Below are 22,125 nucleotides of genomic sequence, written 5' to 3'. Positions count from 1 at the left end.
CCTGCTCCAGTGTGGCAAAACCTCCTTATAAAAGTGCTTTTCTTTATGCTCATCCTGGACAACTTGCGCTACAGGTTGTTTGCCCTTATACTTTGTCTTATCACCTATAATAACTAGGAATAATTTGCATTTACAGTCTTATTAATTCCCTTAGATTAATCATCTTATTAACTGCCTTTCAAGAACTTGTATGCTGCTATAAATTCTTCACCTCCTTTTCATCAGATTAAACAAGTACAATTCTCTCAGCCCCTCTTTACAGGTTCTGCGCTTTGGGTTCTAAAATCTTGAAGCCATCCACTGGGTTTTCTCTAATTTTTCTATTTCTCCCTTGAACATAAGGCCCAACTTGCCTTATCCATGACAGAAGCACATCTGGCCATTGCTGACTCTGGCACTCACCCTAACACCTTATTCCTTTTCATCCTGGTGTTGTTCAGCCTGTCACTGACACATCAGATTATTCCACCCCAGCTCCAGAACTTTGTTCTTCTCCTTGCTGAATCCACAAGGCTGCAGTGCACCCAGTGAAATATTTATCCAGAGGTCTCTGGGGTGAAGTTCTATCTCTCAGAATTTCAGCCATACTCCAGGACTGGTGTCATCTGCAGTTTGCAGAGGATATGCTCAGTATAATTTTCCAGGTAACTGATAAAGACATTGAACAATAATGGTCCCAGTATCAACCTTCAGAGTACCTTGCTTGCAACAAGCTGCCAAGACAATGTCTGTCACCCTTTGCAGGAAGGAACAGCAATTGGATGTAATGAATGTAGATAACACATCTCAGAAAGCTGGAAGCAATACTGTCATAGGTGGTCACCTAAGGTGGCTTTTAGCAGTAAGTTTGGGAAATAGCTGTGATTTTAGCAGCTGCTCTGTAGAGATAAATCAAAACCCTACAACAGGGCATGGCTGTAATGTGTGCTGAAACTGGGCATTCTCCCTTCAGATCAAACAATACTAAATATATTGAGCTGGAGGGAAATAACAGACACCATGAGCCCCAGCAATATGTGGGTTTTTCATTTCAGCAAAATCAATGGAGAGAAGTTGAATGGCATGTTCTCTGGCTGAGACAGATGAGTGGTGGACAGAACTGACATGGATTCCTTTCAGACCTGTGGGCATCAGTGCCTCAGTCTGTTTGCTCTTGTGTTAGGGACTGGCAGGAAAGGAGCAGGAAATGGAAATGAGGCAGTGCAGACTGCAGCAAGAGGAAGAATCTACATGTGTTCCACTTTACCAAAATTCTTCTTAATCCTACACATCCCAGAGCATTAGCTATTTTACCCCAAATATTTGTGGGTTGTACTAACCCAGCAAAGAAGCTCAAAGTAACACTTTTTCTTTCCCAGCTGCTTTCACAAATGGAAACAGGGCCCATGAGATTAATTATATCAGTTATAAATCTCTAAGTGTCCTTTTGAAGATACATTTTCATGGAAAAGGGCTTTGATCAAATATACTTCTACCAAGGAAAATGTCTGTTATATCATAGATCATCTCCTATCTCCCTTGCAACTCTGATCCCATCACACCAACTCATTTCCCTTCAGGCACAGTGTGTAAGGCTCCACAGGAAATACAGTGTGGCAAGAGAGGCCAGGCTATAAAGGCCTCTATAAAGGGGAATATAAGATTAATTTTCCAAGTCAAATAGTTTCGTGTAAGCCAAAAAATGTTAGTATTCACATCCAGGGAGAGAGAACAGCAAAATACTTACATATCTAGATCTCTTTCATTAGCATACAATGCAAAAAAAGAAGGAAAGAAAAAAAGAATAAAAAAAGAAAATATAATGCCAGGAGGTGATTCCAAACTTGCTTTGAAACTGTCTGGATATTTTGTCCTGGATAACAGAGGACTTGGACTTGCCTTCCATGAGCTGCAGAAACACGGGCACCTCAAACATATGAGTTCTGTTGTCTAGAGGTATTTACACTAGCAAGTTACTCTTAATTTAATTGGAGTGGGGGGTGGGAAATTTCAACTGTTCAAGTGTTAAAGCATTTAGGAATGTCAGACTGAGGACTTCGCAGTAGTGTAATTGAAACTGCTTTTGGAGGCAGTGACAGGATAGGCATCTTGATGAGAAGATTGTGAGAAAAACTGTGAGAGCTGGAGTGGGTGCTGGAGCATCAGAGAGTTCCCCAGACACAAGGAGGGGGAAAAAAGTAGTGGTAAGTTGGAGCACCTGTGAGGACATGAGAAAAGCTAAGATGGGTCAGTGATTGTGTCAAAGAAGGGCTTTTTGCTGGACAGGAGGTTGGCCCAGAGTAGTCAGCATGATCACAGAGAGAGCAAGGGAAAATGGCATGTCCCTCTTCCTCTGTTTAGCATCTTTTTCTCCCCAAGCCTAAGAAAGCTCAAGGAACACAAGCCCTCTACTGTCAGGACATACTGCACTGAGACACACACACAAATACCCCATGAGCTGTGCTAAACTATTTCCCTGCTCACATGGAAACAACAAGCAGTATGAAAACATCAAAGAAGGGTTCACAACTTTGTTTCACTAAATAAGTCATTCAGAGAAAGGAAAAAAACCCAATAGAACCCCAAAGACTGTGTGCCATAGAAAAACTGTATTTAGTCAAATCTCTAAGAGGAATGGGCTTGACTTCACCTCTGAAAATATTGCAGCCCATTCCTGGCACAGATGTGCCAGAAGGGAGTGATACAGCATCTATTAAACAGCTATATGATGGGATTTGAGTTGGGAGGTTTCTGTACCACATATTGACTCATGCAGCTTCTCTCAGTGCAGGGAAGTAACCTGTGCCATGACAGGGTATGGGGCTCCAATTCTTGCTAAGTCTTTCTCAAAGAAAGCAAAGCTGAATTAATTCCTCTAGGCAAATTATTTCTGAGACATCCCAGCAAGATCTATTTTTCTTATTCAACAGGAGAAAGAAGTAATTCTGGGTACTGAATTTCTATGTAATATTTTCCATAATATCACTGAGAAACAGCCAAATCCCTAAGCACATGCCCACATTACTGAAAAGCCCAAGCAGTGCAGGTCAGGATCCCTGGCAGCATCAGAGAGCTCCATCCCACAGGTGTGGTGGCCCTGACACCATGGTCCATCACCACAATGCTCTGTACTGGTTGGAAGCTTCAGCTCAAGGCTGCAGAACAATTTTCAAGTGGTCACCAGGGCAAACCACCAAACTAGCTACTAAAGTTACCCCCCTAAGTCTTTGCCTCAGAGCAGAGTGGCAGGCACCAAAGAGCTCTGCACTGCTCTCAAGGGGTGATGGGCTCTCAGTGGGATGTGAAGTAAGAAGAGCCTCAACTCCACTCTGATAGTAAAGAATGCAAAGCACTTTTGGATTCTTCTGGATGAATGACAAATAAATGACAACAGTGACGTTATTAACTGGCTGACATAACTAGCTCGTTCAAACTCCCAGCTCTGTTTAATATCTGCATGACCTCAACTCTGCTTGGGAGACAAAGTTTTTACTTATTTGTTGGCCAAATCTGAAAATTAAAAAGAAAAATAATAATAATAAAGAAGTATTTTTCTGGCAATAGGAATGAGCAATGATAGCATTCTGGGCAGGGCAGTTCACTAGCCAGCTTTGTAAGCTCAGGAGATGACTTCAGCTGGAATTAGCAGAGGGAATACCGCCCAGAGATCAAGCTAAGCAAATAAGAGCGGCCAGTGGGGAGGGCACCAGCCTTCCCTCCTGGGAGAGGGGACAAACAGGGTTGTGTAAGGTTTCTGTGCATCAAAATGGCTAACTGAACACCACACTGCCACTTTCCACTGTGGAAAGAAGCAATTGCTTCTCCCAAGCAAAGCCTTGCTCAGTGCAGGTTGGATTTCAAGTGAACCACAGTGTAAGAGAGAACCAGTTTCTCACTAATTCCCTTAATTTACAGCTACAGCTGCATTAATGTGTTTTTACTTTTCATATGACCGGCTGTTATATCATAGGGACTATGAGATGACCAAAACAAACTATACACAAATAACAAATTACTAGCTAGGCTTAACCATCAGCAAAATAAAGGTTACTTCATAATTTGAGTAAAGGGTGTTTCCTTTAAAACATGTGCCATGAGTGCTCAGGCAATTGCTTCATGATCAGCAAGCACCAAGCACTGCTGCAAATCCTTCATCACACATAAAAGGCAAGAAGTGCTCACTGGCAGACACACTCATGTCCAGGTGCAGGGTCCCCTCCAGGCAGAGCCCTCCTGGAGCAGCAGACCAGGGCTCTGGAGGATTGGTGATGAGCACCTGCTGTGCCCACAAGGGCAGCCCATCTGGAATGAGCCAAAAACCCTTATTATCCTGTCCAAGCCCCACTTCTGGGGAACACAATAAGATTTTCTGGGGTAACCAGGGAAGAGAGACCATGAAAACAGTGAGAGAAACCTTTGGGTTCTAATAAGAGGCATTCAGGCACCTCACTTCATTCATGCTAAAAGGAATTAGGTACCTAAGCAACTTTAAAAAGTTTTCACATACCCATTGGGTGAGGAATTTTGTCAATTCATGTTACTAATACATTCTTCTACAGTCATCAACAAAACCCAGTTTAAAAATAGGAAGAAGTTGCAGAGAGGCAAGGAGAACAGGATGAGTTTTGTGTTTTTTACACAGGAACTTGGCAGTCTTGTCTGTGCTGACTGCAATGCTGCACATCATTCCTGCATCCCCAACACTGGGCAAACCTCTACCACCATCTGCCTCAGAGCCATCACTTAGGTGTGAGCTGCAAGGAAGGATTTTTTTCTGATATGCAATGTCATGTTGAGAAGATTGGCTGGAATGCCAACAGAACAGCCCCTTTTTCCTTTCTATTACCTAATTTTGCAAGTATTGAAGGCTTTATTGTTGGTACTGTCTTTCCAATACAGTGGTACCATATTCATGCTGAAATTTTATTCATTTTCCCCATGCTACAAAACTCATGGCTCAACAAAGAAAAATATCCTTGTTTGGATAGATGCTGGATCTCTTATTTACCCTTCCTTGCTTACAGATGTATCTTAATGGAGGTAGAATAATTATTTACTCAGAGCTAGACCTAGTTTCTAATTTTGATTCAAATATAGTACTCAGCTTTCTCGAGATTAGAGATTTTTCCTTTTAAATTAGTTTTTCTATTACTAAAAACTTTAAAGTACACCACTCAACTAGATATCTTCACATTCTCAAAGACCTATAATGTGAACAAAGCATGTCCATTGTTTCCTAAATGGCCTCCTGGATTTATGCCTGAGATTAAATGCATCAGATGACATTGTGCTGTGCTTTGCTATTATTTTATTCTGAAAAATAAATGAACAGAAGATGGCAATATGGTAGTTGCATTCGCCCATCAAAGAGCATGTGTAAATCCAAAACCCAATATAATTCAACTATTAGCATCATTTATAAGATCTTCTTTCTCTGGAGAAAATACATAATATGCATTAATATTTCAAATTTTTTATGTGATTTCTCAGCTTCTGTTTAGTTTTGGAAGATTTAGAGTGGAGCACTTAAAATCTAAAATATGCTGACTGTCAGAGGCCTGACTTGACTCTGGCTTGAGAGGACAGCTATTTCTCTGGTCAGCCTCTGCTGATTTGGAATGAGAATGAGACCACCTCTGAATACATATACAACCCACTGTAATAAACAAAACACTGCATTCCAGGTTATTCAGATTATTTCTGGATTATTTCTGAAACAATTTCTATGTGATCATGCTCCAAATAATATGATTTTTATTTACAAAAAAAATATTTTCTTCATGACTAACAGCAAAATGCCACCAGGCAGCATTCAGCTGTGTAAAACAGTGCAAAAGTGCAGTCACATCTTGGCAGGCCTGGAGCCTGGAGGCAGACCTGAGAGCAAATCCCTCTAAGTGTGGGTGCTGAACCCACCCTGACACGTGGGCACTTTCACCTGCCCACAGCACAGGGCTGTGCAATGCACAGCGTGTGTGTGACCCTGAGCTGGCCACAGCTGCAGTGGAGTGTGCCTAGCTGCCTCTGCACACTGCTGGGGCTTGGGCTGCACTAGAGACTAGAACTCCAGGAAATTCTGAATTTTTGTTCTCCCCTTAACTGCAGACACATCTGCAAACTATTTACACCCAGTTTATAATTTAGGGCACAAATTTAATCTCAAACAATTTATGCAGTGCCTTCCTCTTCTATCATAGATAACTTTTCAAACTCTCACCAGGAGTGGGCTTCCCTTTATTCTGTGCACTTCTGCTTTGTTCTCTGGGTTTTCTTCTGGACATTGCCAGGAATGTTTTGCCCATAAAGTTTTACCACTTGGCAGTGAGTGTCTTTGACATGATCAGTGTCCCTCCACTGAGGAAGAAAGCTCCTTGAAAAAAAGGCAAAACTGTCTTAGGGGGCAGGAGGAGACCTTTTGCTTCTCTGCAACTCAGCAGCCAGCAAAGTTTCCCTGTAGTCTGCCCTCCCTGGGGATACTTCTCATGTTTGAGAAACTGGTCTATCTCCAACAGTCCTGAAAACTGTGTTTCTTTGGTCTTGTTTGACTAGGGCTTCAACTGATTAGTATTTAGTTTTGACTTGTCAGCAGACTGTATCTCTGATTAATGCTCCTTATGAATGGAAATACCACAGGCTTTTTGCAAATATGGTTTCTGCTTCTGTGATAATTCTTCTGTCAGATTATATCAAGTGATTTCTCTCTGGCTACATCCTTAACACTGCAAGATGCTCTCTTACGTTTCAGGATCAAGACGTTCCTGTCTCTTGACTTGTTACACCCGAGACTGAGCAATATGCCATGTGTGACAAGACAGCAACTTCAGAGATTCCTACTTTGCCCAGAAGTGATATTACTGAGGTGGAATCTTACCTGTGCTAATAGTTCTTTCCCATATGCATCAAGTCCTGACATGTTCTTTATTTGTGACAAGCTACAAACCACAGACTTACCACAAATTTCTCCCTGTGCTTATACTCATTTTATATTTTGTTAAGCAAACCTGCTCTGCTGCAGACATTGCCTAGGACCCTGCAGAGAAATCTGCAGACACACAGAGTCTCTTATCTCGTGGGTCTCCAGATGCTGAAAATATCAACACTTTACGTGTTAGTACCTTTCACGTATTTTTGTTTCCCATTTTCACCAATAAGTCATGTCCCCTACTAACAGAAGGATAAGCAGAATTCTAAATTAACTTAAAAATTCAAGCCTTCTCATGTGTAAGAACATACAAATCATAGAATCACAGAAACATTAAGTTTGGAAAAGACCTTCAAGAGCATTGAGTCCTATCTTTGGCTGATAACCGCTTTGTCAACTAGACCACAGCACTAAGTGCCCCATATCCTGTCATTTCTTGAACATTTCAGGGATGGAACTCTAGAACTTCTGCAGATGGACGATTCCAATGCCTCACCACTATTTTAATCAAAAAAATCTTTCTGATTCTGTCCAATCCAATCGTCCCCTGGCACAGCACTTCCTCCTATCCTGTCACTTGTTGCCTGAGAGAAGAGGCTGGTCTTCACCTAGCTGCAATGTCCTTTCTGGCTGTTGTAAAGATCAAGATCTCCCCTGAAAATACTCCCTGAAATACTTGGATATGATTTATATGTACATAATATAAGGATGTATTGTATATTACTTACCACATAGCATGTGTGTGTGTGTGTTTGTGTACCTTACATATAATTACTTCAAGTAAATAATGCATTATGGTGAAACTATTCCAGGTAAAAAAGAGTTTTCATTCCTGCTCTGTTTCTCAGTAAAGAAAGGCAGAATCCATGCTTTGCCTGACATTTCTATTCCCTATCTGATAGAAGCTTAGCTATGAGGCAACAGCAAGTGGGATCACACAGCCTGTACTGCTGTAAACTGCGCATTTTTCAGAGGTCAGCACAATTACACATCACAGTATTGCAGACTGACTGAGAGTGATTTCAAGTTACCAAGTCCCATAAAGGAAAGCTCTTTCATGTGGAAGAGGCTGAACAACTGGCTGAGCAGCTTTGAAATATGCTCCCAAGTGCCACTGCCCTTCCCTGAGATGAAATGAGCCATTTGGAGGTTAGATGTTTGATCTGTGATAACTGCCTAGACCTCCCCTGTAGCAGATAGAGACCTTGGAAAACAGGTAACTGGAAGCAGTGAACATGAAAATGGAGATGTGAATCATGTATCTGAGCCTTTGAACATTTTTTTCAGTGTCCATTAATGGTGTTCCTGTGTTTTCCACATTTGTTTGGCTCTGTCCCCATGTTTGTCTTCTTCTTCCATTTAGCTCTTTTTCATTCGTGTTCCTCCTGACACTTTCTGTTTCACTTTATTCATGCCTTGTGACTCCACTCCCAGAGACCACCATTTTGGCTTGCTATGCTCTCTGATGAACTTCAGCACTTGCCCCTGGCTGGCACCACTAAAGCACCACTACAGCTTGTCTTATCTATACATGCCTGCAGGTTTCTCACTTTAGTAATACCCATGGACTTCTAAAAGACAAATTACACACTACATTAGCCCTGAGTGTAATAGGAAAAATGAAGCAACACAGCCAAGATTTCATGAGTTCAGTAATATTTGTTATTTTTGCCCCAAAGAGACAAATGCTGTCAGCAAGCTTCCCCTCCCAGAGTGAGAAGAGATTCAAAAACATCTCAAAATCTCATTACATGAAGGCAGCATACATCTCTCTAAAAGGAATGGGAAGGAAAGCATTTAAAACCTGTAGCTTCACACATCAGGGACAGAAGCAACCCTTCCATTTGACTGAGGCATAGCACAAAATGTTGATGCATAAACATTTTCAAATGAGAGACAATGGCAAAGCCTCAGAAGGAAGCACACTGCAAGCTGTAGTAGTGTGACCTGCAGATTTGGTTAGTTTCTTCAAACTGCCAGCTCTGAGGTGTTTTTTATCCACACTGCTCAAACCCTACAAAGTCTGCTGTGACTTGCATCTTCTCATAATCTTTAGATTTCTACAGCAGTGCTGCATCCTAATCAGACCCTTTTGTTGTGCTTCATGGTTCCAGCAAAATCATGCATTGTTTGGGTATGTGCAGACTCTTCACCATTGTCTTCAGCCCATAAGAGGGCAACCCCACTGGCTGGGCTCAGAAAAGGTTGTGATGGAATTTTGACTCCTACGGTATTCTCTATCATTACACTCATGCATAACAACACCTGTCCTAGAGTGCACTTCCCTTAGCAGGAAAGTCAAAGACCTGAGGTGATCAGAGAGCTACAGAGAGGTTCATCCTTATGCACTTCCCCTCCAAGCAAGCAGATCCAAAGAAGGAGCCATAAATCCCTGGGAAACTCACTGAGTACACCAGCCCTTATGCAGAAATCACAGACACATTCCCTCTCACACACACTGGAGACCCTGACACCAGAGGGGATAGAGGCTGATAATGTATCCAACTCTCATGACTTTATCATGAATCTGTAATGGTCAATGTTTATTTTAAAGTTCCTGGAGTCATAATTTCATAGAGCTAGGAATAACATCATCCTGGGAGCTGATGCTTAGTTACTATCCACTGTTTTCCTACATCTATTCCAGTGTTGTGCTTTTCCTTCTATGTTCTTCAGCTTTCCCACAGTAATTCTGCCTTCTGTCAGATTATCAAGCACTGCAATGGGCTGCCCAGGGAAGAGGATGAGTCACCATCCCTGGAGGTATTTAAAGGACACGTAGATGTGGAGATATGGGACATGATTTAGTGGTGGACTTCACGCGGCCTTGTTAAAGATCAGCCTTGATGATCTTCAAAGTCTCTTCCAACTCAGAGAATTCTATGACTCCACATATTGCCCAGATAGACCCACATTGCTAGTCAATTCATCTCATCTGCATGTGTGATCTGTATCTCTCACTATGTTACCTACTACAGTCTCATCTGCACTATAATTGTTACAGGAAATGGACCCTGGTGGCTGACATTAATTGCACTGCCCTCAATTTCTGGTTGTTCCCACACCTGCTTTTTGGTGCTTGGCCTGTGTCTGTGTATGATTATGTGGGAACCATAGTCCTTGTATTTTCAAGGCAAAAGCTAAAACACCAAAAGCTTATTAAAAATGCCATGGTTTATAACTTGGTATAATCTTATGGCTTTCAAGTTGATTTTGTGAATTTCTGGAGTCTGCTTTCATGAACCAGCATAAAGTTCTGGGGCTGAGCAGTGGGAGTGGCCAGTGAATGGCTGGAGAATGGCACTGAGCCACAAAAGAGCAACTTTGGGAAAGTTTCTGAGATGTCTTCAGCTGTAGCTGAGGTGTCTCCCAGTCTGCCTGGTAGGGCAGCTGAGGAAATAGCTAAGAACATAGCTAAATAATAGCTAAACCTCTGACAGGAGAGCAAGCATAGCCTGCAGGACTGGATGTGCAACTGTATGGCACTACAGCAGAGAGGTAGGACCACAACACACCAGCCCTGCTGCTGCCTCATCTTCATCGCTGTGGGCAACACCAGCCAGGAGCCACACTCCTCTGAACAAGCTCCCCACAAGCTCCTGCTGGCCAGCTTCTCTCAGTTAACTGCATTCACACTGTGTGTAAATTCCCAGATTAGTGAATAAGAAATATGAGCTTTCTGCCAATTACCAAGGGGTGGGAATGTGCATTAAAGTAAGTGAACTAAAATTCTGTGGTACAGAAAGAGTGGCTGCCTCTGCTGCAGTGGTGACGAAATGGTGAGCAGGATCTGTGCACCAATAACAGCTGGGATCATGCCTGAGTGTAGGACCTTTTTCAACCTCCAGACCTCTCATGCTTTACAGACTCACTGTACATCTGCAACAAAAGTAGAGTTAGAAGAATTGCTGGTCCTTGCTGTGTGAACATACAGACTCCCCATGATAGATGCCATCAGCTTCAGGGAGTGAAATGTGTAATACCTCACATACCATTGCTGCATATGGAAACCCCAAAAAAGAAACAACCTTCAGGGGGAAAGTGCTTTCCCTGGGAAGGCTCCTGGCATACAGGAATGCAGCATAAGGGAGAATTCACAGGAAACTTGATCAGAACCGGAATCGCCTGTTAAACTTGCTGTGTGTCAGTTCCTGTTTAAACAAAATGTATAGTCTCCAACTACCCACAGTGGTTAGTTAATCTCTGTGTTTTGTTACTACTCAAAACCCTGAGCAAGCCTGGACTTTTGTGGTATCTGTGGTACAGGGACAGGACAAGGCTAAAATAATCTAAAGACAAACAGAAGATAAGATGAGAAAAGGAGGCAAAAATGAAAGGTTACAAATTTTGCAACAGGTCACTGAGCCACAGTGCAACCCAGTGCAGATATCAATGCATCTGATATCCGGTCCAATGTCTGTTTCTTCTTAGCTTAACAAGTCCTGAAAGAGAGCACAACTACTGTATCACCCACAAAGAAGTTAGATAAAGTAAATATATGTATCTGTACAACCTATAGGATTTTTATGTTATACAAAAAGACCAATTTGAGTAATGATTTTAAAAGCTTGGATACCCCAAAGAGAATTCTTCCTCTCAGGTTTTTTGAGATTTCCTGAAATTAACCAGAAAGCTGTTCAGTTGCAGAAGCTGGTAAATGAATACAGCAGTATTGTTCTGGTATCCAGCTTCTGGAGTCAAGCAAAGTAACTAGGAAACAGACTCCTTCCTCAGAGACAATTCAAGAAGACCTTTCTTTATCCAAACTGCATGTTTTTCTATGTTGTCTTTCTTGCTTGCTTTTCTACTACAAATCAATCAGCAAAAAACTTTGCTGTAAGTTGCTATTCTGCTTTTATATCAATAACCTGTGTAGAAATCTTCCCCCTTTTATAAGAGTAAAATAAATAAAAGAAAAATTCATTAAAGTGAAATCTTTTTGAAGTGAATTAATGTATGTAAAATTTCCCATTAAGACCTACAACTGTAAAAGACAGCTAGGTCTGGTTGCTCTCAAGTGCAAAACTTGCAAGCTGTCTTACTCATGTAACTTTCCAGACAGTTCATGTTGCAAAATAATTAGGGATAATTGCTTCTGTAGCCGTATGCAATACTTTTAGAGTAATGCAAGCACAAAAGAAAGAAATATCAGAAGTCCGTACAGGAAATGCCTGCTTAGAATTCAGCTTCTTTGCTTGCAGGATTTGGATAATGGCAAATTCCCTATGTTCTCTCAAGCAAGAGGCTGTACTTTTGCAGATGACACTGACCCCAGTGAGAAGAAATTCAACCAGTGGAAGAGAGTGAACTTGGGGGTGTGCCACACTGATGTCAAAGGAGATGAAGGACACACCTCTGCCTGGACTGAAGAAGGGAAAATAAACCAACAGTCATCATTATAACACTTCATAAAATAGATCTTTCCATTCTGTCAGCAGAAGTAAATCAGATCCACTCCACACCCCTGGCTAGTTTTGCTCTCCTCACTTGTCATGCAGTGTCATTTTTTTGGCTCCTGACCAGCCCATTCAGGCCTTTGAAGGTGCTTAAACTCACAAGAAAAATCAACAGTTATTTGCCTAACATTGTTCTGACCCACACTGCTGTATAATGTTTCCACAAAATTAAGTTTCTTTATTACTGTTCATGACATTCCTGTTTTTTTAGTATTTAGACAAACATTTCAATGCAAGAGTCTTAGATGGAAAAGAAAAAGCAAAACTAACTTTTATGTTTTCTAATTCAACTTGTTCTGAGCTGAATTAGCTATAAGCACCCTTTTCCCAAACTGCACAGTACTACCTGCTCAGTTTTGCGAGAAAATAGAGAAAATAGTTTCTTGAATAGACTACGCCAGTCTGAGCCTCTAGGGCTTTTGCAGTTTTCCATCTCTATAGATCTACTTTCACCTTCTTCATGTTGTTGCTATGGTTATCCAAACTGGTCAAGTCCACTGGGACATGAGCAGGAATTGACAGGTGTTTTAATACATGTCATCAAAATAGGCTCTGCAACCATAAACCAAGTACTTTCAAGACCATTACAATGCTTTCCATATGGGAAAGCAGATGTACAGAGAGGTAGAGAAATACTCTGATCATAGAAATGCGAGCAAGAGCCTGCACTCTCTGAACATCAGTCCAGTGCACTCTGGGACTAAGGCGCTCCTTTACACTGCATGACCCTAAAATGTCCATGAATCAGAGATAATTCTCATACTTTGCATTTTATTATGGACAAGGTTATTAATAACCAAATGGCAAAGAAAGCACCCAGAAGGCAGAGCTCTTGGAGCCTGTGCCAGACACATATTACAAGTCACTGAAGTGACTGATCCCCACAGGGTCCGTGTGCCCATTCAGTGCAGAGGAATGAATGGCTGTATTACATCCCACAGCTGTCAATGTGTGACCCTGTGGTACAGAGGTGTCCTCAGAACAGCACACAGGTGCTGCGCTGACAACAGGCTCACTTTCTTACTGCTGGGCTGCTCACATTTTCATCTTAACACACAAGTGTGGAGTCATTCACCCCTGCTATGCTGTGAGAAAGGGGCTGATCTCCTGCTCATGGCTGGGGCACCACGGCACAGCGAGGTGGGCACAGCATACAAGTGGCAGCTCCACTGCCTTGAATTGCCACAGTATCTTCTATGGCCTCCTGCAAATTAGACTCAGATACCTCAAGAATCAGAGAGAAAGAGGAACCTACAGAGAATTTCCACGTTTTAAGTGGTTTCCCTAGCAATTAAAATTGCTGCAGCATGATCATGCACAAGACCCAGTTCTCCAGGGCAACATTTAAATCACAATTACCATGAGGCCGTCTCTTCTCTCCTGCACCTCTTGTCCTGCCCATTGCAAGCTTTCAGAAGTGATGATCCCACCACTTATGGAGCAGTGAAACCAGGCCTTTTTGTCTCTATCTCCCAACAGGAGATTTACCCACTGGGAATCTCCAGCCACCAGAGCTCCTTATCTTCTTTCGCATCCAGCATTCCTTTCCTTCATGCCTAGCCTTTTAATAGAAGAGCTCTCCAAAATAATCAGGATTTTTAGGTCTGTGTCCCTTTCCCTAAACTCCCTAAAGGCCTAAGGGACTTTTTTTTTTTAACTGTAGTAGGCCTGACCCTAGCATAGAGTAGCAGTAAATGCATTCTTTCCAAAATCTTTCCTATGGCAGCAGTTGTAATTAGCATTATTCAACCACTGTCCAACATCTGCACTGAACAAGGGAGGAAGTATACCACAAAATAGTAGTGCTCAGACACTACCATAGCACACAGAATGGGGTCTGAATTACAGTTCTGCTGATGTTTCTTGGCATTTGAGTGTTCAACTGAAAATTCAACCACTCTCACAGATTTTCTGTCATAATGCATGCACACGCTGATGTTTTAAGAACCACGTATAGTAATTTGAAGTCTTTCATCCATTAGAATGGATGCAGGAGCCCTGCCAATGCCCATAAGCAGTGGGATTTTTAAAGCCATCTTTGCTTTGAAATTAATCAGACTATGTACACTACTCATCCATCATCACTCTGTAATTACTCAGTCAGAAAGGTTTAGTATGAGGTGATCTTGCCTAACCATGTTCTCCTGCTGCCTTTAAATGTTGCACTTTCTGCTTCATTCTTCCTACTGCTGTCACAGCATCGCTGGGCTTTGCCAGAGATTAAGATTTCATTGTGCAGGACACTGTTCTGCCACTGAGGAGAGAATGTCTGCCACTAAGCACTTAAGTCTAAATCGACTGGACAGATAAAGGGGTCCAGAAAGGGTGTACTGCTGCCTCAGTAGAAGAAGAAGAAGAAAGAAATGTAAGCATAAATTCACATTGGAGGTCTCTAACAGAAACAGATTTGTAGCCCCAGCTTTTCTCTCAGCATTTTATAATAATACCATCTTTACCATCCTTTTACTTGTCTGCTCTCAGTCTAGAAACAATACTTTGGGGAACTTTTTTTGCAGTGTGGAATTTATTTCCTTTTTTTTTTCCCCTCTTTCCAAAAATACAGTTGCTACATGTGATCTAATACTCAGTTTTGAAAACCGGTTTGCACTGCTGTCCTGTTAAAACACCTTTCTTGCATGCTTTGGATTCTTGCATGTTTCTGCTTGTCACTTTTAACATAAAACATTTATAGCTCTCAAACATGATGTGAAGAGCTCAGTTATAGCCTCTGCAGAGATCTCTGCAGGGATCAGGCTGACCTTGAGACAGTGCTCTGATTATTTTGATTGCCTGGAGGTCTCCATCAACCTACAGGGAATTGGCCACAGCAGTTTTGGGGTTTTTCCACTCTAAATAGCTGTTTGAACTGCAGACAACCAAAATAATTAGGTTGGAAATAACTGTTAATAAAGAAGCATACTTTTCACTTAGAAAAGAAAAATACTAAAGAAAAGCTTATAAAATGCTGGTTACTGCATTTATTGGAAGGGATACTAGCACCTCTCCCCTATCCACATAAAAGTTATCTTCAAAAAGGCATGATATTAATCCCAAAAAAGGAAGAATATGTTTTCATTTGTGTAGTTACAGCACAGCTGTGGGCTATATTCTACTTTGTGAACCGAAAACCAGATCTGGTGCATGGCTTGGAATGTCACTAAGGGATTCACATTCAAAGACACTAAAAAACTTTATAGTCTTTAATGATCAGGATGTAAAAGGATTATCAGATTATGTATGGATTGGCATATCTTGGTATTTCATCATGAGTCAAATGGGACATCATGATTTTATTTCTGAAAGTCCCTGATGCCAAATTTTATAAACAGATAAAGGTCTAAGCTTTCATTGAAAAAAAAAGAGATTTCTCTCCTATTTATGTTGAGGGAAAACATGACCTGAATTGCTTCTAATAATACCTGTAATATAACTAAAAATCCCACTTTTGAATTTGCTTTTTGAGACAATCTACTGATACACTGGTCACTTACTTCTGGCTTCAAATTGACCATTGTTAGCGACTCTGCAAACCATTTATGATACAAATGCACAAAACAATGACAAAGCAGAAAAACCTGGAGAAAATGTTCAGCTTTCACCAGCTGGTGTACTGAGAAGCTGCAATTCTTGTTGAAGTGTCATGTGTTTATAGACCTGCCAGTGGCACCACATTTGTACTGTTTTACTTGAGCTAGAAACAGCTTTCCTTTTTCCCCTGGCAAGGAATGGTCTTTATTGGCTGAGCATGCACACAGCCTTCCTCCCTCTTCCTGCCTAGTGAGCCAGGTATGCATAGGGAAGCAAAAAGGATTAGTAGAGTTCACTGAGGGCTAAGAAGGCTGAGGACCACTGCTCTGAATATGCTCACAGTCACTGACTGATCTGATCCATATGGTATTCTGTGTCCAGGGTTATAAGATATGGCCTGGTTTTCTTCTGCCTCTTGTTTACCACAGGCAGGAATAGTGTCTGTAGCATGCACTTGCCATTTGTCTTGTCCTTATCCTTCCATCGAGGAGCCCATCAAAACCTCTACCGTGTCCTTACAGGGAAGAGTTGTCCCCTTCAACTCTTCCACTGATGAGAGCATGTTGCTCTCAAAAAAGCTATCCCAATGTTGTTAAAACCCTCATGGTTCACATTCCTTGTTTACACTGATGGAGTTTGGAAAAGTTATACTGGAGACTATTGTGCCATATGTATACACTGTCTACATAGCAGCAACATGCAAAACACAACTGTACTGTTTAAGTGTGTTATATAATTAGGGCAAGTGGAGATCTGGCCCTGTGTGCTGTTACAGTGCTGGCCTACTCATCATTTCTGAGATCTATAGGACCAGGGAACATGATACCACAGTCTGTAGTTTTCAAACTTAAACAAAGTATTTTGCTGGATTGGTGACCAAACTAATTTTTATGACATGTCATTTCTGTAAGGACATTGCTTTATTTCGCAGAAGGGTTTCCCATAGATAATGGTTGTTAGCTGGCTGAGTTGGAATCTGGCAGGATTAAGGAAATCTAAACTGACAGCTGGTTTTGTGCAAGGAAGCATAATGTGGCTGTTGTTACAGGAGGCAATGTGGGATGCTTGTGCACAAAGGCATGACAAGAGGGCTTGCTCTTAGCTGTATATGTAAGTGCAGCTTAGCAGTTAAAGCAGCACAGAAGGGCTAAATGCCTTGCAGAGAAAACTTCATGTGACTTTCTCATGTGGCTGTGAATATGATTATGTTTTTACTTTCACTATAGTTGTCAGAAACAGATGTTTGAACTCCGGTCAAAACAAAAAGGAGCTACATTGCCAATTACCTTAAAGAGAAGCCAAGTCAGATCATCACTAAAGACTGAGGATCTTAGCTAAAGGAACAGATTGCCTCTCCAGATAACAGCCCGCTTGTAAGTCTGCACACTGACACAGCAGAACTGATGTGTCCTATCAGAAACTGCACCTCAGATGGTGACTTTTCATTCGCCAGCTCCTAGGTTTTATTTTATCCAAGCTGCCCCATAACTGCTAAGCATAGACATTTGAAAACAAACACAGTTTAAATGGGACTGCACAGGTCAGTTCTCAGAAGCAGCACTGCCACTTCTGCAGAGCTCTACAAGCACTGAGGCAGCTACTGGTGATGAAGGTGCCTATCTGGAAACACAAAGCATTTCTCTAGGGGTTTTTCAGTCAGAAGAGAGTTTACCATATCAGTTGAGCTCACAGATGAAAAATATTCAAAATTGCATTATTAAAGGTCTGTGTAGAATCATGGCCCATGCTTTGACATGTTCTGCACAAGTTGGACACTAATGCAGCTATGATGAATACCCCAAATTAGCATTTAACTTCTATCAGTCTCAGTAAGGCCTGGGATTTACAAAGTTTTTAGTACAATGCTAATGATATTTTGGTGACATTGATATAATTGAAGCATAAATGTACTCACATGGGACTGACACTTGCCACTGTTGGCTAAAACAAAAATGGGAAAAGCTGGAAGCCATGAAAGCAAAGAGACATGATAAAGCAGTGATAGTATATATACTGAAGCCACCAGACTTGGTGTCTGGCATAAAATACAGTGAAGCAGAGCAGGGCAGATAAAGAATCAGGTGCTCATTTGCCCACAGATGCTACAAATCTGGAGTGCACCTTGCCCCTACTCTAGCACACGGAGGACACAGTTGCCTGGCTGAGTGAACAAGTCTGAAGGGCTTTCAGAGCATTCAGGGGAGACTAATGCCCAAGAAACCTTAGGGGGTATTTCGGACTTCTGCGGCTTCCAAGACCCAGAGCAGACTGTCCTGAAAATAAGGCCATTCCAGAGAGCATGGAATGTCAGGTAGACCCTGCTGGGCTTGTGCAAATGAAGGACAGAATGCTGGTATCATGAAATACGAGATTTGCCTTCCCACACAAATGAGAAGAAATTGCTGCAGGATTCCCCCAACATACCCTTGTAGACCAAAGTCAGATGTGCCCACAAAGCTGCTGACCCAGGTGGTGTAACCTCAGCACTTCTACATTTGGCTATTCTGGGAAAATGGCTTGCTTACAGTATGGGAGCATGGGGATAATTATCTCCCACCTCATCCTGCAGCCTCAGCATTAGAGGAAACTCTATTCCCTCTCAGCCATATTCTGCAACAAGATCCTTTCCCATCACAATTCTGTGATGCAATTGTATATGAGACACCTTGGCTGTGAAGTTTCAGGTTTGTACTGCTGTTTAGAATAGAAATATGGCATGGATTGCTTTCACATTAGCCTAACATAAACTTATGAGAAAAGAAGCTTGTAGTAAACAAGAAAAATAAGTTTGAAAAACAAGACTTAAATCTGTGTGAAATGTCTTAATATCATGCAGATCCTTCAAAGTCATATTTTCTTCCTTAGCAATTAGTGGATCCCTCATTTAAAATTTAATTTACTTCATATGTTGCACTTGCTGTAAAATAAGTTCTGGTCTTCTCCTGTGGAAGGTGTCCCTCTGAACAGCTGAATTTTAATGGTTCACTTCCACTAATTCAAGTCACTATCTGACCACAATTAATCCAGCTATTTTGCACAAACAGTTTATCTTGTTTTCTTTACTGATTTTGATAGTAAAATGTGTGTGGCTTAATAATACACAAATATGTTCTCTTTTCACTGAAGTAAGGGTCAAAACAGCAAATCTACAACCTGGATATTTAAGTCTGAAAGCAGAAAGTGTGCTAAAAGCTTCTTTAAATGACACAACTGCTGAAGAAGTGATACAGCTGCTGGAAAGTATAATTTGAGAGAATAACTTGCTACTTTCAACACAAAATCTTCCTGATATTTTCACAGCTAAGCTTTTGCAAAGCATATTGGAGCATGGGTCACTGAAAATTGTAGAGCTACATTTTGCTTTCTAATGAAGTCAGGAAACCATCCTGACTTGCCACAAATGTAAACAAGCACCAGGAATTCATGTGGAAGCTGGGAGGATACATCATCCAGTTTTATTTCCTGAATAAACTGGCTGTGTGAGAACCAGGATATAACTTTAGGGAGGGCAACAATTCTCTGCTTCATGGGCCTGACTGAACACATTTTAATGAGAAAATGCCAGTTCAGTGGAACTGATTAATTCCACATGTTTTCTTGTTTCCCGTTTGTTATATTTACCTTTGGGTGTTACCACCCAGGCTTCTGCTGGAAAAAGAGACACAGCTGTGCTCACGTGGCATCCAAAGGCCTATGCTGGGTGTCACAGCACCCTCCACGAGGATCTGCAGAGTCCAGACAGTGCAGACTGATGGTCACCTCCCGAGCTGCACAATGCTGTCCCCTGTGCGGTCCCAGCAGAGTGCTGGGAGCCAATTTGAAAACTGCCTGCTTTCCACCTACACCCCTTGATACGCTGCTCCAGTATGGCAGACACTTCTGATTGTACAAGTATCTTTTAGTTTCTAGTTTCTCTGAATTGACCTCTGAATCTTTAGGCTGAATTTGCCACTGTATTTGATTACAGATCCTGCTGGACTAAAGTATTTTCTCCCACTGCAGTCAATTATAGACCAATATCATATTTCTTCTCTATTTCTCTCCAACATACAAAGCTTTTAAAGCTGATATGGCTGGATCTCATCCTCAGTGCAAACAGTCTGCATTTAAATAATTTTTATTTTAGTATATTTCAAATTAGGAATATAAACTATTAAAAACACAGAAAAATGAATGTACTACTTCTTTTTTAAGACTCTTATTGGAGCTTATATCAGTGTATGCTGTAGACACATAGCAAGAGAACCCAGCTATGATAGGGTACAATTTATGTAATTTGGTATCCATATCATGACCTGTTTTATGAATACATCTAAATGAACATCCAGTCAAACTCAAAAAGAAAATAAAGTTCTACAAATTACTTTTTATTTACCTAGGAATCAACAATCAAAACTTAGGAACCAAAAATCTTCTGATAGTTAAAATGTTGTACTAAATTGCCTAACTTAAAATTTAAATCACAAAACTTGTCTCAAATCAGAACAGTGAGGTTAGCAATAACCTGAAATTTACCAGGTATTGGAAGGAATACCTTATAATGTAAGTAATTCAGGGAGAGGGTGTTCCTCGCATGTTGAAAACAGCTTCCCACAATATGTTTTGTATCATTTAAATTAAATGTCTTAGGAACGATGGTGTCCCTCTCCTTTTGTGCACAGCACAGCTAAATGAGGAGAGAGATTTTGCAGCAAGCAACAGCCCAATGTAAAGAAGGTAGCAATAATGGAATATTTCTGAACAGCAAGAGAAGAGAGGGGAAGAGCCATAACTGGATTTGTGACAGATTTATATTTGAGGAAGAGGGGCCTGTCAACCTGAAAATGGTGAAGATGTGCCATCAGCGAAATGTTGCGTTATTGGAGAATCAGCCTTGAAGCTTTATTAATCCCTGACACACAGAAGAGCAGCCTGGTTTCCTAAAGGTGGGGTCAGAAAATGTGACGCTCTCCTGCTAACCTACTGCACGGCACTGGAAAAGCTACTTCACCTCTCTGGAAAGATTTTGGAGACCGCAGAGACCGCCGCTGTGTGCAGGGGTCAGCTGCGCTCCGCGGACGCCCGGGCACGGAGCAGCGCGCAGCGCGGACTCGCCGCGCCGCGCTGGGGCGCGCCGACCTCTGCTGGCCGCGGCTCCCGCGGGAAAACGGGAGGAAACGGGAAAGGGTGTGCTAACCCTGCTGCGCTTTCTGCCCGAGTCCTGGCTGCTCGCCTAATCTCTTCGTACTTTCCCAGAGGAATAGCGTGTTGGGTGCTGAAACGGCCGTGTGGTGCTTCCGTGGGCATCCAACAGCTCCTGAGGTTGTTTTTCCATGGATTAATTATTTCACATGACTTGGCAAAGGCATCCCTTTTCTGTTGTACGGAGTTTTGTCAAACTTTAAATGTTGAGCTGAAATTTTCCGTGCTGTGGACTTTACCTCACCCCGGGCCATTTTTACTCCTAGAAGTCTCGGTCTGAGGGAAACAGTTTTGAGCATATCCAATCGCAATTGCGCTGTTGCGTTCTCTCAAAGTGTTTAAACTCTGGAAACTGAAAGTTTTTGATGAGGTGAGGCAGAAATGCTTTGTGTGAAGCCTCTCACCTTTTGGCAGGGCTACAGACCTTTCAAATCTACAAATTACCTGTGCTTAGTAGTTCCTAGCACATCTTGGCACTTTTTGCTGTAGATTTTGCCTACTCCCATGCATGATCTAGCTTGAAGCTCCTCACACTTTTACTTGTGGTCTTCACAATGGCTACCCTAGGTTACATCAGATCTCCAAGTCCCAGCCTGGGAACTGGGTGACAGAATTAAGAAACTGGCTAGATGAGGAAGAAGGCTGGAGACAAGAAAAGAGTAACAACACAGAAGGGTCATACTGGGAAGGAACAGCATGTGCCCTTGTCCTTTCCATATCAGGGCAGAAGCTAGATTGGTTCTCAACACACATCCATGCCTTATAGTAAGCTCTGGTCATGGCATCTGTGGTCAGTGCCTTTCCTGCAGAACCTGCTCTACCTGCCAGATAGGATGAAAAACTGTCTCTGGAGTTTGGGATGGCCAAACAGCAGTGAAAATATGCTGTGTATCAAAAACAAGCAGTGAGGCAGAGATTGATAGCCAGTATGGCAGAGTAACCACAACTATACTGACACTGCTGCTGCTGCTGCTTTTAGCACTGTGTAAAGATGCACACAAGAAGAAGGCATGTCCTTAGTACCCCAGAACTAGGACTCCACAGTTTGGTCAAGCTTTG

At 41.8% G+C, this 22,125-nt stretch overlaps 2 long non-coding RNA genes across 6 annotated transcripts in view; one reads left to right on the top strand and one right to left on the bottom strand.

Annotated features, from left to right (window-relative positions):
* The window catches only part of LOC146763845 (uncharacterized), a 155,241-nt gene that overhangs the window by 113,912 nt on the left and 19,204 nt on the right, over window positions 1-22,125 (bottom strand). The window lies entirely within an intron of this gene.
* LOC146763844 (uncharacterized) overlaps window positions 19,269-22,125 on the top strand; it is a 47,995-nt gene continuing 45,138 nt past the window's right edge. Inside the window, exon 1 of the long non-coding RNA XR_014951188.1 lies at window positions 19,269-21,229. This is a non-coding gene — a long non-coding RNA (uncharacterized LOC146763844). The remainder of the gene's footprint in view (window positions 21,230-22,125) is intronic.

The sequence above is a fragment of the Lonchura striata genome, chromosome Z, assembly GCF_050655825.1.
Source record: "Lonchura striata isolate lonStrDom1 chromosome Z, ASM5065582v1, whole genome shotgun sequence".
NCBI lineage: Eukaryota > Metazoa > Chordata > Aves > Passeriformes > Estrildidae > Lonchura > Lonchura striata.
This window is presented reverse-complemented; position numbering and strand designations above follow the sequence as displayed.